The sequence below is a fragment of the Schistocerca americana genome, chromosome 7, assembly GCF_021461395.2.
Source record: "Schistocerca americana isolate TAMUIC-IGC-003095 chromosome 7, iqSchAmer2.1, whole genome shotgun sequence".
Classification (NCBI taxonomy): Eukaryota; Metazoa; Arthropoda; class Insecta; order Orthoptera; family Acrididae; genus Schistocerca; species Schistocerca americana.
Window position 1 is genome coordinate 578,575,773 of NC_060125.1, and position 19,108 is coordinate 578,594,880.

At 37.8% G+C, this 19,108-nt stretch overlaps 1 long non-coding RNA gene across 1 annotated transcript in view; it reads right to left on the reverse strand.

The window, feature by feature from the left end:
• Positions 1-1,310: 1,310 nt before the first annotated feature.
• The window catches only part of LOC124622371, a 59,326-nt gene continuing 41,528 nt past the window's right edge, over positions 1,311-19,108 (reverse strand). Inside the window, exon 3 of the long non-coding RNA XR_006980626.1 lies at positions 1,311-2,470. This is a non-coding gene — a long non-coding RNA (uncharacterized LOC124622371). The remainder of the gene's footprint in view (positions 2,471-19,108) is intronic.

The window sequence follows — 19,108 nt, forward strand, 5'->3', positions numbered from 1 at the left end:
GCAGGTTTAGTGACATCTCTGAACAGTCAAAGGGACTGTGTCGGTGATACAATATCCACAGTCAACGTCTACCTTCAGGAGTTCTGGGAACCAGGGTGCTACAAAACTTTTTTTTGATGTGGGTAATTACATGTAGATGATTACATGTTATATAGCTTGTAAGCATAATGACATGTCCTATGTTATGAGTTTATTGCTGTGAAAAATGTAATTTACTTGATCAGTAAATCACAATTACACAAAGTCTCATTATAAGTAACCATAACCTTAATTTTTAAAATAAAACTAAACAGAACAATAACAAATGGAGATTTCAGAATCAGAATTTTACTGAAGATGTCAACAACAACAACAGCACCAATAGCATGAAAATAAAAATCTTTGCCCAGGAATAGCTTAGGAAAATCCACATCAGAATCACTGGAACACATTAGAAGCCTCTTTATGTGGACAACTGAACTGCAGTGAGCATTAATGTAAGTTACGGAATTAATAGACAATGTAACCTTCTCAGCAGACTCTCCCTAATTTCACAGATCTTTCATCTGTCTCAATGACTGATTAAACATCATAAAAATCAGTTCCAAGCCAAGCAGCTCTAAAAAGCTTTTTTTAAATTTGAAAGCCTAGTAAGTGACACATTCACCAAATGAAAGCTCAAAATGTTCTTGACTTACTGATGCTACTACGTTTCTCAAAACTCCATTTATGAATTATTGAATTAGACAGAGAGAGATGGAGAGGGGGGGGGGGGGGGGGGGGGGGGAGAGAGAGAGAGAGAGAGAGAGAGAGAGAGAGAGAGAGAGAGAATGAATGTGTGTGTGTGTGTGTGTGTGTGTGTGTGTGTGTGTGTGTGTGTGTTTGTTTTTTACTAGATGGCAGACTTACAGAGTTGAGATGCATTGACTGGGTTTTTTTATTCTTCAGTCACAGTGGCAGACCATGCACACATTGAATTGGTTTTTTATTCTTCAGTTACATATTGTTTAAATGTTTTGATTTGCAGTGAATTTCGGATTCCACAATGTTCAATAGCTCGTTTATGTGCCTACACACTGCTTAACACTGCCTTTGGTGATCGATTATCTTTACTAAAATGAGCAATTGCATTCCGCTCAGTGTTTTCTTTTATCACATTATGCATGTTTAGTTAGTTGCATTTTCCACAAATAATTTGTACAGTATACTGAGATAATGTTAAACATATTTCTCCAGTATGGAAAAAGCTGACAGCAGAAAAGAAACACCAGAAAAATGAAATTTATATTTTATATAAAATACTCGTACAAACAAATGATTTGAGTATCGGAACAACACAATGGTATTACTGACACATGAAAAGTATTTAGTGAAGCCTCCATGAGCACATATAAATGCTGCATAACGTATCACTTTACTGACCTACTAATCGAGTTTTTTAGGTACTGGCTGTTATACTTACCCATCATTATTTGACACTGACAACTGAGGCACACAAACAGGGTCACATACAAAGTGACTGTTAGTCAGTCAATAACAAACCCTGTGAATGGACTGGCAATGTGCTGTGGAAGAAGTGGCACCTTCTACGATGATGAATGCAACATGCGCTGCCAGTAGTGCAAAGAGAGTTAGTACTACTTCAACTTCTAAAACTTTCATGTTTTCATTATTTCAGCCAACAGTGCTAAAATTCAACTCACCAAACTGAACAGTCATGTTCATTTATGTATCTATTGTACTGTTTCAAATTTCACACTGGACTACCACATAACAAGTGTGATGGCCATACTTTAAGTCCTGCTTCAGTTTTGACCATAGTACATAACAAATCTTTCTGTCTGCAGCTGAGTGTATGCTGCACTCATATTTCCTACAGTTTTATCCAAGGTAATGTTCATTCAACAAAAGAACATTATTATGCAGATCATTTGCAACAGCTCATTCAGGACCCATGTAACTAAACAAAGGAACTGAAGTTGTGTTCAAGGTAAAAGGTTTAGTTTAGTCTCAGCAACTAGAAAATTACATCATATTGTCACCCAGGCAGAATTACGACAGCTGTTTGATGTTGCCACCACAGATACCAAAAGTAGAATAGATCGTCTATTGTCAAATACACACAGCAAAACAAGAATGCACCAAGAACAAATGCCATTACACTCACTGACATAGATGGCCATTGAAAAGCAATAATGCCATCTGTCTCTTCCACATTAAAGTATTCACCATACACAACACAGTAATAGATTGATACCAACACAAAAGGAACCAAAAATATTACATAAAAGAATTGTACAAGCAAAGTGAGTGTGTCTATTCCACGATCAGCAGCCTTGGTGCAAAAAATCCAAATGATGATACTTTTGAGTTTATTGTAACGAAGCTCGTGCTTCAGTTTGAACTCTTTCCCACAAAGCTCACAAGTCTTCCGTTTGGTTTCTGTCAGCCATCTTGAGAGACAGGCCATATGGACAAAACCCATGGTACCCTGTAAGTGAAAATGGGGAGAGTAACAATAATGAGTTGTCTACAATAATTTCTCTTTTATGGGTTAACAGAGTTGAATTGTTTAAAATAAAAGATAAAATATTCTAATCATAGTAAACCAAAAATAATTGTCAAGTAAAAGCTGCAACCTGATGAGTTTAGGTGGTCTAAAAATACAAAAAAACAATAAAAGTAAAGATCAATGAAATGTGAAAAAGTTTCATATCTTGCCAGATGAGTGAATGTAGTTATTAGCAGTTTGTAAATATCAGAAAAATCTTAACTGATTGCATTGGTTTATTGCATTTTGGTTACAGAACCAGGAACTCAAATTCTTGACAAAATAACATGAACGCCGTCATAACCAACAATCAGTTTTTCCTTCTCATCCCATATGATGAGTCTCCCCTGACCCACAGTTCTGGGTGGCTTTCCCAAGATATACCCCTTTTCCTAGATCTATCCAGTCCTTTTAGTTCACCCTTCTGCCTTCCCCTTCAACCCTTCTGCCTGAAGGAGCTACTGGCTCTGAAAGTTTGACAATCAAACCAGTCTTTTGTGTGTGTGTTCTGCCACCACTTGGTGAGTAGATTTTTTTTATCTATCCAATTAAATAATTTTGTCAATAATTTATTGTTTTCATTGTTATAATATGTGTGGAAAGAATATTCAGAAGATGCTTGACATAGCTGTATCGACATCTTCAACTTTTTGTAGTCCTGTCTTCCTCAGTTGCATGTAATATTACGGCATATTGATAATTTTTACTTGTGGACCATCTGACAGCAACTGAATAAAACACAATTTTAGTGCCATACACGTTTCGCCTTTATTTTCTACAAGGCATCATCAGTGGCAGGTTGCGTGGACAATTTCTTACATATTACGCTCCTGTTGCATTTTGTGTGTTGTTGTTCTTCTTATGAACGCCAGTTTGCGGTTTTTTTTCCACATTCGACAGCACTGTGAACTGAACGCTTGTTTTAATGCATGTTTTGGTTAAACCAAAAGAAGAAGAACAACACATAAAATGCAACAGGAGCGTAATATGTAAGAAATTGTCCACGCAACCTGCCACTTATGATGCCTTGCAGAAAATAAAGGCGAAACGCGTATGGCACTAAAATTGTGTTTTATTCACTTGCTGTCAGACGGTCCACAAGTAAAAATTATCAATATACCGTAATATTCAGAAGAACCTACTTCTCTTATGATGAGATAGTAAGGGCTTTTTTTCAGTATAAAAACTACCCTTTGGGCGATACTAAAGAAGATAGGACTTGGGTGGAAAACGTTTTCTGGAAGAAGAGTTCTGCTTGAACTGGAGGGTGTAGTTGCCTGGAGATGCTGTTTTTTGAGGGAGGTATCTAAGTGCAAACCTAATGAAATTGTTTTGTTGGACAAAATGTGGATAAATGCTGATCATTCCACACCAACAGCAAGGATTGATGACACTGCAGAACAAACAATGCAAGTCCCAGTTGAAAAAGGCAGTTGGGTCAAGTTTTCATATGCTGGAACAATCGGTAGGTTTGCTCCAAATGCTTTGTGGTTGTTTACATCAGAGAAATCTGGGGAACGACAGCAGCAGAATTTAATAGTGGTTTGTAAATCCTTTGCATCCCAACATAAAAACTATAATGTTCAATTACGCTTTCTATCACTCTATTCAATTAAACAAAGTCCCTACATGCAGCAACAGTAAGTTTGACACAAGGACTGGCTAGACAAGAACAACATCGATTCATTTGGTAGGGAAGTGAAAAATGCAGAAACGCTGCAAATCATGAAATAGGTAAATCACATAATATTACTTACACCATTGACAAAATTACAGAAGAAAATGGTGTAGCAGCTTCCACCATACCACTGCCATTTCAGTGCAAAAGAAGTCATGTGGGCTCAGCTGATATCATATGTTGCAGACAGAAATAAAACTTTTAAATTAATAGATGTCAACATTTTAGTGCATGAGACATTGTGTAGTATTACTACACAACAAGCAACAATACTGTTACACACATGTGGCACATCTTAGAAAAGATCGGGGGATGATAACAGCAGCAGCAAGAGTGAAGCTAGTGATTGGGTCATAGGACATGCGGCTAATGATGACATTATCATTGAAAACCATGTTTCTCTGTCCTCTTGCATGATGTGCAGTAACAGATGCATCAAGCAACTGAAATATGTTCTGAAATACTGGAATGTTGTAATCATTACTTTGTCTCCACAATTATTTATTTTTTTTTTTTTTTCAAATCGTATTTAAATTATGAGGAGAGTATGTTTCAATCACCGAGGGCTATTAACAGTTTTTCATGCTTCAGTAAAACCGCACTGCAAAGACTCTATAATATTCTGGTGTGACATTCATAGTTGGGCAATTGACGAAGCTGTAACAACAAACAGCCATATAGCAGCATTGGCAACATAGCCACCAGCTGTCATGGATGTTCTCTCAGCGGCTTGACTATATGCACTATGTGGTGTGACTGATTTTAGTATGCTGGACTTCACAAAAGCCTTTGCACAAATTCCTGTGGCAGATGAAGATGTTCCAAAAACAGCCATAACCACATCATTCAGCTTGTTCAAGAGTCTCTTCACGACATTTGGTTTATGCAACACTGCTCAGTTGTGGCAGAGATTCACTGACTCCATGTTGCCGGAGTTGTCTTTCTATTTTGTAAACCTAGATGACATCCTCATCTTTTCTGCCACTGCAGAACAGCACCAGAAACACTTGATGGATGTTTTAAAACACTCAGAACAGCATGACATGGTGTTAAATACTGCCAAGTGCATTTTTGGTAAATCATAGACCACCTTCTTAGGTCATCTAATTTTGTCAGCAGAGTCATTGCTGCTACCTGAGAAAGCAGTAACCATCTTAAAGATCCCTCAACCAGAAAATATCAAAGAATTACACTGTTTCTTGGGAACACTGAATTTTTTCCAGTGTCATTTACACCTTCAACTGAGTTGCAAGAACTGCTGACTGCAACACTTTCTGGACCTAAGACTAAGGGGAATTCACTCATCCAATGGACATATGCGATGGGTTCTGCTTTTGAGGCAGTGAAGCAAAGCATAAAAAATGCTGCACTCCTGGCACACTCCGCATTGGATGCACCTTTTGTGTTGGTGGTTGTTGCTAGCCAGACTGCTATGGGTGCAGTATTGCAACAACAAGTTGAAGGTGTTCGATAACCACTTGCCCTCTTATAAGAGAATCTTTTCCCTTTGCAACAAAAAGTAGAGTGCTTATTGCTGTTATGAATCAGTCAAATAGTTGGAATCCAGAGGGTTTACAATATTTATGGATCGCAAGCTACTAGTCTACCCTTTCACACAGATCAACAAGTGTTCACCACAACAGTATAACCATCTGGAGTTCATTGCCCAATTCAGTACTGAAATCTGACAATTTTTCACATGGTGACACCATGGCTGCTGACTCTCTGTCTCGAGTTAGTAGAGTAACAAATGTTACTGACTCTGCCAACTGCAAAACACTCATGAATCTGATGGGGAACTCCAGAAAATGCTGAATGATGTTTCATCCAACCATCAGTTACAACTGGTTAACATTCCTTGTTCAGGAGTGATGCTATATTCTGACATTTCAAGTGGAGGGTCCCATCCTTTTCTGCCACCCACATTCTGCTGACATGCTGACAGCTGTCACAGATGTGGTACATGTTGCTATAAAGTATAGCAACACATCTCACTTCTGTTTTACTAGATCGATGAGAGATCTGTACGTGAAAAACGTGACTTTAATCAGTAGTAAATAAAGAGCATCTTCTGTGCCCAGGTTCGCTGGAATTTACATGCAGAAATGAGAAAGAAAAATGTAAGCACAGCACAGAAAGTGGCAATGGATGTGTAATTTGGACTGGCCAGCTTTCCCACATTGACATGGAATTTTGTAAACCCCGGGTTTCTTAAGCCCCAAATCATCTTTCACAGAGCCGAGCAGTGCCCTAATCTTAGAAGGTGGACAGAAAACACTCTTAATGTTAAAATTCCTTAAAATTCATCCAATCTTAAATGATAAGCCTCCAGCATAAGAAAGAAAGGCCGCCGATCTATGTTCCTCTTCACACACCTCCGGAGATGGTCCAAACTCCATAGCCCGACAATGTGGGAAAGCTTCCATTGGCCATTTGATTCACACAGGGCATGACAGGTGTGTGGAACATCGCAGTCATACAAGGCTACAACAGCCGGAAAAATCGGCAGTAGCAGAACATTGCTTAAATGACGAACACAGTATGAAATTTGATGAAACTGTGGTAGTTGCCAACATTTCTGGTTTCTGGAACATTGTATACAAAGAGGTGACTGAAATTAGGTTGGTGGATAATTTAATCAACAGAGATGGGTTTCATCCTAGCAAGACGTGGAATCCTGTATTATCTAGCATCAAAATTGAACGTTCTTCAGTGCGGCCCTGAGTGCGATATATCGTTGCCAGCAGTGTTATACTAAGGGTGACACCACCTCCCTGTCTTGGAGGGCAGCAACCGTGATGGGCGGCGCATGCACCGTGTACTGAACGGTGTTCTATATAGGACGCCGATTTGCAACCTGGCGTCAGTTCTCAGCGGGACTCATCAGCAGAAGCAGCATTTTCCTGAAGATGGCGAACAGTTGGATTGCTGCAATAATGAGTCAAGTTGATTTTAGGATCTGGCAGCAAACCCGAAGAGACTTTCAAGACTTATTATGCCGGGAAAGCCGAAGTGATCACATAAAGGGACTGTAACTTTAATCAAACTCAAACAATTTAGACTATTACCATCTCTAACAAAAGAAATACGAGTTGGCTGTAGCAACCACATCAACAACGAATATTATTATGTTGGAGTATATTCTCAGCACGCAAATCACGAGAAGATAAGCCAACTACAGAGAAGATTTTTGGCAAACAATTTTGACAATGGCAAGTGTTGTGGTGGCTTGTGATGACAACATCACATCACCACAATTGGTGGTAGTGCAGCTGACTATGGTGGCAGTTACACAGTGGCTGTCCGAGACTGTACTACACACACGGTGGCATTAGTGGGGTGCTACAGCAGCTGGTACAGCAAAATCTTCTGCCTCCACAATTTGTGTCCAGTTATTTAATCTGAAATAATTGACTGTAAATGACATTGAATAACATTGGATGATGGCATAAATTTGTTGCTAAACAATGAAGGTTTGTAGTGTGATATAATCTTCAAGTCGTACAGTAATTTAAATTACATGCCTATCACCCCAGAAGTATGGGTACTATGGTCTTAGCGGAAATTCTAGATAAACTTAAAGCATTAGAAAAACTAGATGAACAAGCAAATAAACTAAACAAGGTGTCTAATAAAATGGAGCAATTAGATGAACTACATATTTAAATATGTCTGCTTGTGTCTGTATGTGTGGATGGATATGTGCGTGAGTGCGAGTGTATACCTGTCCTTTTTTCCCCCTAAGGTAAGTCTTTCCGCTCCCGGGATTGGAATGACTCCTTACCCTCTCCCTTAAAACCCACTTCCTTTCGTCTTCCCCTCTCCTTCCCTCTTTCCTGATGAGGCAACAGTTTGTTGCGAAAGCTTGAATTTTGTGTGTATGTTTGTGTTTGTTTGTGTGTCTATCGACCTGCCAGCGCTTTCGTTCGGTAAGTCACCTCATCTTTGTTTTTATATACAATTTTTCCCACGTGGAATGTTTCCCTCTATTATGTGGATGATACGATTAATAATAAGAATGAGTTACAGAAATTATGGAAAGAATTAAAAGACACTAAACAGGAACTTAGAATCAAAGTAGATACATGTAACATAGTATTATCACCAGTATTATTAGAAGAATTACTAATAGGAAGTGGAATTAGTTGTGCTAAGCAGTTTCCAAAGTTTAAGCCAGAAGGAGACATACATCCAACATATTTCTTAAGAGTATTTTCTCGATTTATGACACAGAAATGGGATGACACAAAATAAATAAATTGCGCTAGTATGTTTACTTGCTGATGCAGTGGAATGGGGAACAGTTCACTCAGAGGAATTTAAATTATGGGAAGATTTTCAGGAAAAATTTAAGAAAAAAATGGTGTGTGAAAAAGAACTTTGTAACATTGATACAATAAAAATGTTTAGGTTCTCAGGATAATGTGCTATGTCTGCAGATTAGGTGGGATGACAACCACCAGGTTCCAAGTTAATTACTTCATTTTTTTCCACTTTAGTTTTCTATGAAGCAGTTTCTTCCTCTTGAACTGTACTATTGTCTTTCATCTTTCTCCTACTGTCTTAGAGAGATTTTGCCAACATGAAGGGTGTGTGTTAAAAAGGTACAGGTATACCTATGTTTTGAAGACAAAAGTATAGCATAATCTTGGTAAGTCAATGCAGGATGGTAAAGCTTTACTATAATAATTGAATAAAATACCAGAGTATAATAAAGTTAGATATTTATTTGTACAATCTTTATAAAAATGATCCAAATACTTTTACATATTTTGTATGTTGGATTTTGTATTTTTCCTTTTCATATAAACAAAAGGTTGCATTTTATACATGTTTCATAGGGGAGGTTACCTACTGGAATGAGTAATATATTTTTCAAAGTTGTTAAGACCAACAAAGGTGATTGACAAAGACACCAGGACAGATGGCAGAACCAAATGATGAATGATGCATGGCTACCATATCTCTACTGGCTATCCTTAGGGATGCATTAGGATCAGTTTTCAGGGTCTGCAACAGTGAAACTGTGACAGTCTCTTCTGTAGGGAATGCTAACCATCTTCTTCCTCTGGCATCACAGTCGAGAACTGTAGCAAAAAGAGGACCTTGAGTGGAGAGTGGGAAGGGAATCTGTCTATGGGGGTCTATCAAATCAAATTCTTCTCAATCCTACCATAATTATTTTTACATTTATATATTGTTACAGTCCATCCTGGATTTTCCATGTCTGATTTATTCTTACATTTCCTTTTCTTTTTTCTCTATTAGGATTATCAATTCTAGCCTAAGTCCTTCTATATGCATATACATATGTCACTATTGCTGTGGTAATGACACCTTGTTTTCACAGGTAAGGCCAAGACAGCATGACAAAAATGACAAAGTGACACAGACTAGTTTTTTTCCCCTTTAAGACACTCTGTTTTCTCCAGCAAGTTGAATGGTTTTAGTGATATCTTGAAAAGGGGGGGAGGGGGGGGGGTATGACAGAAGGAGGTACAAGTTAAGAAATTACAAAGTGATGTACTAATGCAAGCTGAGTTGCTCAGAGCCACTTATATAACACATAAATCACAACAGATCGAGAAAAATTAGTGATACAAGAAAATACGGAAGTAAGAAAATAATATTTTAGACAGATTTTGAGTAATATCATTATGCTGAGGAGAAATCTTCAATATTAGAAATAGTAAAAGCCTTATGGTCAGATTCTAGGGTCTAGGCATATGATTGTAAGCATGAAGACTGAGTGTATCCCGATTTGTAGAGAGGTAAGAGGATGAGAGGGTAGGTTTACCTTGGTAAAAGGTAACCTCTACCTGAAGACAGGTGAATCCAAAGAAGAAAAGACCTGAACCAGTTTGGTAGGAATGAGGGGGTAGGTTGACCTACGAAATCTTATTTTTTTTCACGCAGAAAGACACACACACACACACACACACACACACACACACACACACACACACACACAGTGAATGAAGGAGCACTTACCTTGTGAAGGCAGTACAACATGTTCAATGTATCTGTACAGAGACCTAGATGAGAATGCAACGAATATAAAAATACAAAACTAGGAATGTAAACTAAATGACGATAGGGAAGTATTTTCCAAAATAGTTAAAGCATTGATTTACTGGGACTCAACTGATTCCTTAGACTTTTCCTCCTTGCCTACAGATTGAGCAAGAACCTTCTGAGATTTGCAAAGTTGGAAAGTAAGATAAGATGACATGCCAACAAGTGACTCCTTAAGGTATATAGCAAGGTAAATTTAGAATCTCTTGGTAACCAAGCAAACCACTTTATTTAAATGACCTTACAGTGTGAAAGTTGGAGAAATGAAAGAGAAACTGCCTGTTGCTTAATTAAGTTTAATTTTATGATTCTAAATATCTTTCTGAAACACAAAGACAGAAATCTTTGCATGGTCAGAAGCCAAATGGTTTTGCTGACTAATATAAGAAAATTGATGACAAGTGTATGTACCACTTTGATGTTGCAAGGAATGCACTGAATTTAGGTCACATGAGCCCTCAGTATAAAAGTGAAATTAATTTATGGATTGCTTATAAGAGAAGCCGCACTGTCTTTAGTTGCGCAAGTCATTTTACAAGACATTTTTCATCTTAGTGGAGGAATCTATAGTGGTATATGTTGCTATAAAGCATAGCAATACGTCTCACTTTCCTTTTACTAGACCAATGAAAGATGTGTGTGTGAGAAAGTGACTTTCATTAGTAGTAGAGTAAAGAACATCCACTGCGCCTTGGTTTGTGGAATATATGTGCAAGTATGAGAAAGAAAAATGTGGATGCAGCACAGAAACCAATGAAAGATGTGTTATTTGGATTGACCAGTGAAGATCACTTGCATTTTGCAGTTGTGCTCTGGGGGTGCCATGGATACTAAAGAAGGAAGGGGCCTGATGAGAATAGTCAAGCAATAAAGAAAAATGAATGTTGTTATATTGATTCTAGGCTAGGCTAGCTCGAGTTAAGTATAAACTTATGGTGTTGGTCAAGCACTGAATCATCATATATGAATGTGTTGTCTGAAAAGCTTTGTTAATTATCAGTTGTAGAGAGTTGAGAACTTATCTGAATATAGAAGAATTACAGAAACCATATTTTGTGAGTTTCAGTGAGTTGTTTAAATATAGTAGCTCTCTCATATCCCTCACCCCTCTGCAGTCAGAAAAGAAGTCAGCAGATACTGCATGGCAGTACCACAGAGAAAACAAAATGGCAACTGGGAAATTCAGAAAAGAAGGTATCTGTTTTTACAGGGCATAAGTAAAGACTTGGCATCTCACAATACACCAATCACTTAAAATCAGCCCTCTACAAGAAAAAACACATCACAGTCTATATCACCCTGGCATCACATCATCAACTCACCTGGTTTCAGAACTTTAGTATTCTGATTTGTACTGTAACACCTATGGAAGTGTTCTGAGACTGAAGAACATCTGTGATCATTCTGGTAGTGTATTTATCTGCGCCTACATCATGGCTTTCAGTATTGGAATTATGGCGAACTGTCGGTGTCTAGAGTTACTAATTTCGCTGGTGGCATAAAGAGATCATCAAAAATGTTTGTTTAGTGAGCATCTTAGTGTAGGAAAAATTGAAGTTACTGATAGAGACAGACAATTGTGACTTGTAATAAGAAGAACTATGCCACAAATGTCATGGCTGAATATGATATGCACCTACAGAAAACACTATGACATAATATTTGTGGTAGAGGTACAGTGGTGAAACATCTCTCACTCCAGGTGAATGCAAGGAAGGAGATTCAGTGCTGCAAGGAGCACAAAACCTAGACTATGGCCAAATGGAAATATAATGTGGCTCATAAAGTATATCTGTATGCTGTCCCATACTATACCATGTTTTATATCATACTATAGCATGTACTCAGAAAACAAGGGAAGCAGTCAATCAAAATTTTCATTTTCCAGTGGTGAATCATGATGGAGTTTCTGTAATTATTTTGGTGGTGGCAACATAGTTTTCAGTGGGTACTATGTGCACACTGAAAGGAAATGTACCCACTAAAGTTTATAAAAGGAGCAAGGATCCATGGTGGTGGAAAAAATGCGAAAAATTATGTAAATAATATAGAAATACGTATGAAAAAATTTGCAACAAAACACAGAAATACATGGGAAAATTCATGAGATGGATAAAACGGATGCAAAAAGGGGGAAACAAGATGAAATCTGAGGAAGTCGACAATAGTGACTTGGCGTGAAGTCGCAATGAGATCAAAGAAAATATATAAATCATAAAATAATAATAATAATAATAATAATAATAATAATAATAATAATTCCCGTGGAGGCCCGGGAAAAGAATAGGCCTCCGGTATGTTCTGCCAGTCGTAAAAGGCAACGAAAAGAACAAACCACTAATAGGGCTAACCCCCCTTTTAGTGTGATTAGTTGGTTCAGGACAGAACTAAACAAGCCTCGGACAAGCGCCGTCATGGTCGGGGACGACGCTTGAACCCTGTGCCCGCCCACAATGGTAACGACACTGCTAGCCAACTGGAAAATGATTCAAATCCAAATAGAGGTGTTTTGCAGGATATGCTTCCTGCAACCACCCTAGAAGGAAAACAAAGACAGAGGATGAGATGGTCAGATGAAGTTAATCGACACCTCATGTTCTGTTATTACCAAGCAACAAACCTAGGAACCAACACAACTGGATACAGATCACAAGTATACACAACATTTATTACCAGATACCCAGAATTAAAATTTTTAACAGAACAATGACTTGCTGATCAGATCCGTGTAATAATCAAAAATAACAGGATACCCCAGTCAGAATTAGAAAACATCGAACAACAAGTACAACAAATACTGGAACAAAATAATGTGCAATCAGAAGAAGAAGAAAATACAGTAATGGACTCAAACATCCCAGAGCGAACAAACAAACAAAGAACAACACGCATCAATTAAACAGTCAGAGGAAAACGAAATCTTAAGACAGCCACCAGAACAAGCACAAATAGAACACGAAGTGACACACATGTTAGATATAGAAGAAAAATTTCAGCTGACATATATAGAATACAAAGACACAAATACAGACATTAGACCATTCTTGCATAGGCCGCCAAATAACCCACAAGTCGAAACAACAATAAAAACTATCAACACAATCATACACAACAAAATAAATGAAAACACAACTATGGAAGAGTTACAACTACTGGTTTATATAGGAGCACTCACTACACTAATTATACACACTAGGCAGAGATCAGAACCAACCAACACACAGAAGAAACCCACAAAACCAGCATGGCAACACAGGCTACAGATCAGAATAGGAAAAACTGAGAAATGACATCGGACAGCTAACACAATTTATAAGAAATGAAATGTCAGAAAAAAAATGAAAAAGGTTAGATAAAACCTCACAACAAGAAGTGATAGAGCAATTAGATGAAAAGAAGCAGAAATTACAAGCATTGGCCAAACGACTTAGAAGATACAAAAAAAGTGAAAATAGAAGGAAACAAAATCAAACATTCAGCACAAACCAAAAGAAATTTTACCAGACAATAGATAACACACACATTAAAATAGACAATCCACCAAACATAACAGACATGGAACACTTCTGGAGCAACATATGGTCAAACCCGGTACAACATAACAGGCATGCACGGTGGATACAAGCAGAAACAGATACATACAAGATGATACCACAAATGCCTGAAGCGATAATTTTGCAACATGAAGTCACCCAAGCAATTAATTCTACTCACAATTGGAAAGCCCCTGGAAAAGATAAAATAGCAAATTTCTAGCTAAAGAAATTCACCTCAACACATTCACATCTAACTAAATTATTTAACATATCTAAAAACAAAGATGATGTGACTTACCAAATGAAAGCGCTGGCAGGTCGACAGACACACAAACACAAACATACACACAAAATTCTAGCTTTCGCAACCAACGGTTGCCTCATCAGGAAAGAGGGAAGGAGAGGGAAAGACGAAAGGATGTGGGTTTTAAGGGAGAGGGTAAGGAGTCATTCCAATCCCGGGAGCGGAAAGACTTACCTTAGGGGGAAAAAAGGACGGGTATACACTCGCACACACACACACACACACACACACACACACATATCCATCCACACATATACAGACACAAGCAGACATATTTAACTTATTTAACAGTTACATTGCAGACCCATACACATTCCCTGATACACTTACACATGGAATAACTTATCTGAAACCTAAAGATCAAGCAGACACAGCAAACCCAGCTAAATATCGCCCCATAACATGCCTACCAACAATATACAAAATATTAACTTCAGTCATTACACAGAAATTAATGACACATTCAACACAGAACAAAATTATAAATGAAGAACAAAAAGGCTGTTGCAAAGGAGCACGAGGATGTAAAGAGCAACTGATAATAGATGCAGAGGTGACATATCAACCTAAAACTAAACAAAGGTCGCTACACTATGCATACATTGATTACCAAAAAGCTTTTGATAGTATACCCCACTCATGGTTACTACAAATATTGGAAATATACAAAGTAGATCCTAAATTGATACAGTTCCTAAACATAGTAATAAAAAATTGGAAAACCACACTTAATATCCAAACAAATTCAAATAATATCACATCACAGCCAGTACAGATTAAGCGTGGAATATACCAAGGAGACTCATTAAGTCCTTTCTGGTTCTGCCTTGCTCTGAACCCACTATCCAACATGCTAAATAATACAAATTATGGATACAATATTACTGGAACATACCCACACAAAATCACACATCTGCTATACATGGATGATCTAAAACTACTAGCAGCAACAAATCAACAACTCAACCAATTACTAAAGATAACAGAAGTATTCAGCAATGATATAAATATGGCTTTTGGAACAGACAAATGTAAGAAAAATAGCATAGTCAAGGGAAAACACACTAAACAAGAAGATTACATATTGGATAACCACAGCGACTGCATAGAAGCGATGGAAAAAACAGATGCCTATAAACATCTAGGATACAGACAAAAAATAGCAATAGATAATACAAATATTAAAGAAGAACTAAAAGAAAAATATAGACAAAGACTAACAAAAATACTGAAAACAGAGTTGACAGCAAGAAACAAGACAAAAGCTATAAATACTTATGCTATACCAATATCGACCTACTCATTTGGAGTAGTGAAATGGAGTAACACACACCTAGAAGCACTCAATACACTTACACGATCACAATGCCACAAATATAGAATACATCACATACATTCAGCAACTGAAAGATTCACATTAAGCAGAAAGAAAGGAGGAAGGGGATTTATCGACATAAAAAACCTACATTATGGACAGGTAGACAATTTAAGAAAATTCTTTATAGAACGAGCAGAAACTAGCAAAATACACAAAGCAATCACTCATATAAATACATCGGCTACACCACTGCAATTTCATAACCACTTCTACAACCCTTTAAATCACATAACATCAACAGATACGAAGAAAGTAAATTGGAAAAAGAAAACACTACATGGCAAGCACCTGTATCATCTAACACAGCCACACATCGATCAAGACGCATCCAACACATGGCTAAGAAAAGGCAATATATACAGTGAGACGGAAGGATTCACGATTGCAATACGGGGTCAAACCATAAACACCAGATATTACAGCAAGCATATTATTAAAGATCCCAATACCACAATAGATAAATGCAGACTTTGCAAACAACAAATAGAAACAGTAGATCACATCACAAGCGGATGTACAATACTAGCAAATACAGAATACCCCAGAAGACATGACAATATAGCAAAAATAATACATCAACAGCTTGCCTTACAACATAAACTTATAAAACAACATGTTCCCACATACAAGCATGCACCACAAAATGTACTGGAGAACGATGAATACAAATTATACTGGAACAGAACCATTATAACAGATAAAACAACACCACATAACAAACCTGACATCATACCAATAAAAAGAAGAAATTAACACAACTAATTGAAATATCCATACCCAATACAACAAATATGCAAAAGAAAACAGGAGAAAAAATTGAAAAATACATCCAACTGGCTGAGGAAGTCAAGGACATGTGGCATCAGGATAAAGTTGACATTATACCAATTACACTATCAACTACAGGAGTCATACCACACAATATCCACCAGTACATCAATGCAATACAGCTACATCCAAACTTACCAAACTTATATATACAACTACAGAAATCTGTAATTACTGACACTTGTTCAATTACCCGAAAGTTCCTAAATGCAATGTAACATATACCGTACAGTTAAAAGGAAGTCATGCTTGATCAAGGTCCGCGTCGCCTTCCATTTTTAACCAGACATAACATCTGAGACAAGAAGGAAATAATAATAATCATGGTAGCAGTGGGTGGATAAGGATGAAAAAGGGGGACAGCAGATGTGACTGGACGAGGTGGAATTAGTGGGTGCAAACTGGGATAGAACAGTGAGAGAGTGGAGGATGGGGAGGGGTTCATAGGATGAGATACAAGATCGTATGGTACCGGGAATGTGTGGGAAATAACACACGAAAATATGGGAGAGTGATACAGGGAGTGTGATCAATTAAAAGGTATATGATTAATGCGGCAGGAGTAATGTGGGACATAGGATGCTGCACCAACAATCAGTGTGGTCTTGTAGCCATCTGTTGTGCGTGGTTGAGACAGTTGATACAGAGTGGCTCATAGGCAGAGCTCGCGGCAGGATTTGTAAGGGTACAAGAGAAGCACAGGAAAGAAGAGACAGAAGGATGGACATTGAGTATAGTTCTGCTTAACAAAATAGTAACAAAGGAAAAAGTACTGGGTTAAGATTGAAGAAAAGCTGTCAGGCAAAAATCAAACAATGGAAAATCCAGGATGGAATGTAACAATATTATGAAAAGGAAAGTTGCTACACACACACACACACACACACACACACACACACACACACACACACACACGAACACAACTCATACACACACACATGACTACAGTCTAAGGCAACTGTGGCCACACCATCACAACAGCAAAAGTTGTTGCACATTACAACAGCTTCACATTCGCTACATGTGGCACCTTCAAATTTGCCACACTTGGGCAACGCACAAGACTGGTAGCACATAACTCATGAGCTACAGGTAGCAACATATGTCTGTTTTGAATGCCAAAAATGTTTGATGTTGGATGCATTCTGAAGTTTATTAATAGGTTTGCCATTACATGGCTTGACACTTTCTAAAGATTTGCATTTATTTTCAAGAAAAGCACAAGTTTCTTTAAATGTTGTGATGTAATTATGTCTTGCAAAGAGACATCTACCTGTAATGCCATCAGCACATGCATGTTGCTTGTAGCCTCATTCAGTAGTTCAAAAAGTTCACTTGCACATGTCTTCGTCATTGCTGATAGCATTATGTCTTTGTCATTGCCGACAGCATCAGAAGTTTCTTTAAGCATGCCAATGCAGTCAGTTGAGGATTGTTGCATCTGTTACAAACAAATCAGAGGCTACCTTAAAGTTAATCTTAGTCACTGGAACATGACCAATTATATTGTGTGCTTCACCTGTTATTGGACTCAGCAAATGATGGTACTTAGCAATGTCCTCTAATTCCTCATTATTTACAACGAGACTCACAAATGTATTGTAAAAATGCCATGACTGTATTACATCACTTTCAAATGATGGCAGTTTGATGGTGGGCAGCTTCATGCTACATTTTGATGCATTCACGGCAGACCCAGCATCTGACAAAACCTTGTCAGCTGTGTTGTTGTTGTGGTCTTCAGTCCTGGGACTGGTTTGATGCAGCTCTCCATGCTACTCTATCCTGTGCAAGCTTCTTCATCTCCCAGTACCTACTGCAACCTACATCTTTCTGAATCTGCTTAGTGTATTCATCTCTTGGTCTCCCTCTACGATTTTTACCCTCCACGCTGCCCTCCAATACTAAATTGGTGATCCCTTGATGCCTCAGAACATGTCCTACCAACCGATCCCTTCTTCTGGTCAAGTTGTGCCACAAACTTCTCTTCTCCCCAATCCTATTCAATACTTCCTCATTAGTTATGTGATCTACCCATCTAATCTTCAGCATTCTTATGTAGCACCACATTTCAAAAGCTTCTATTCTCTTCTTGTCCAAACTATTTATCGTCCATGTTTCACTTCCATACATAGCTACACTCCATACAAATACTTTCAGAAACGACTTCCTGACACTTAAATCTATACTCGATGTTAACAAATTTCTCTTCTTCAGAAACGCTTTCCTTGCCATTGTCAGTCTACATTTTATATCCTCTCTACTTCGACCATCGTCAGTTATTTCGCTCCCCAAATAGCAAAACTCCTTTACTACTTTAAGTGTCTCATTTCCTAATCTAATTCCCTCAGCATCACCCGACTTAATTCGACTACATTCCATTATCCTCGTTTTGATTTTGTTGATGTTCATCTTATATCCTCCTTTCAAGACACTGTCCATTCCATTCAACTGCTCTTCCAAGTCCATTGCTGTCTCTGACAGAATTACAATATCATCGGTGAACCTCAAAGTTTTTATTTCTTCACCATGGATTTTAATACCTACTCCGAATTTTTCTTTTGTTTCCTTTACTGCTTGCTCAATATACAGATTGAATAACATCGGGGAGAGGCTGCAACCCTGTCTTACTCCCTTCCCAACCACTGCTTCCTTTTCATGTCCCTCGACTCTTATAACTGCCATCTGGTTTCTGTACAAATTGTAAATAGCCTTTCGCTTTTTACCCCTGCCACCTTTAGAATTTGAAAGAGAGTATTCCAGTCAACATTGTCAAAAG